Source organism: Plectropomus leopardus, unplaced genomic scaffold, assembly GCF_008729295.1.
Source record: "Plectropomus leopardus isolate mb unplaced genomic scaffold, YSFRI_Pleo_2.0 unplaced_scaffold18936, whole genome shotgun sequence".
Lineage (NCBI taxonomy): Eukaryota > Metazoa > Chordata > Actinopteri > Perciformes > Serranidae > Plectropomus > Plectropomus leopardus.
The window spans coordinates 1-1,209 of NW_024620426.1; the positions used below are offsets into that span (position 1 = coordinate 1).

The window sequence follows — 1,209 nt, forward strand, 5'->3', positions numbered from 1 at the left end:
AAGCGCATGGCACACACCAGTGCAGATACTTAAATACAAAACAGACACCTGTTTCTGTGGACATTCTTGTTCTGGTGCTCCTCTTCTCAAATATCATAGCAATCGACTTTCCTTGCAGAAGAGGAAGATACTGAAATAGAAATGACAGTTAAATGACCCATCCTGAGACCACACAGTAAAACTGTGGACGTTTAACAAATGCACACTGCAGCTGGCATTAGTTCGCTAACGTTAAACTACCTGTTTTTCATGTTTGATACGATGTTTCAGATCCCCAGAGACCCACAGCAGCCTCTTGATTTCATCAGAGCTGAAGTCTTTCAGAGTGAGGCAGCTGCGACCCTTTAAATTCACTCCACCAAGAGAAGCAGCTCCAGCGCTGGGAAAGTTACAAACAAGGCCACAATGCATGTTGTTACATGTACTGGCAATTGTTGTTATGCTGACTAAACTTAACTATCAGTATGCTAATGTCGATAATAAGTTATCTTACCTAAACTCCCGGGCAGAGCGCTGTTGGAGAGTTTTCAAACATTTGAAAACGGTGCTGTTTACAGATAATAGTTTAGCAGCCATTGCAGCTCAATGAAAATACAATGAAAGGGTAATGTTGTGGGAATATTTCATCAGAGTTTCATTCACAGCCTATTCCAGGCGACATGCAGCCAGAGCTAGGACAGCGTGGTTACATCTGACGTCACCGCGGGATCAGGAAGAAGGCGGGGCTTCCCACAAAACTAGTTTATTGTGTTTTTGTGTCACTACTGAGATGGGATGACTTTTTGGTTTTTAATTATGTTATAGGTGGGCTATTACATCTTCGTTATTAAGTGTAGGCTTACTTCATCAGCAAAATGAAATAGTTACCGACTATTTTCAACAGCTAGATATTAGGTTGCTAAGCAATACATACAGAAAGAGTTGTGCACGTTACTGTCAGACTCGGTATAGTAACGTTGCCTTCACAAACCGTGGGACGAAAGATAAAATGTCGATGTTTAACGTTTCAGGTAAAGAGTTGCACCTTAAAAATATATTTACTTAGTGTCGCAGATGTCAGCTGTCTATCCGGCATGATGAAATGCGTGTCCGGGGAGAAACTAGCGTTTTAATGTGACATTTCCACAAACTGCCCTAACACTCAGGCACGGTAGTAGGCTTCGTGACTGGTACACATGCTGAATATGAAGATAAAAAATAATAATAAAA

At 41.3% G+C, this 1,209-nt stretch overlaps 1 long non-coding RNA gene across 1 annotated transcript; it reads right to left on the reverse strand.

Moving 5' to 3' along the window:
• Positions 1 to 35: 35 nt before the first annotated feature.
• Positions 36 to 653, reverse strand: LOC121965184. The gene is made up of 3 exons (XR_006107461.1): positions 494 to 653; positions 241 to 379; positions 36 to 130 (listed from the first exon to the last, which is right to left on the reverse strand). It is a non-coding gene; the product is annotated as an uncharacterized LOC121965184 (long non-coding RNA).
• Positions 654 to 1,209: the final 556 nt, after the last annotated feature.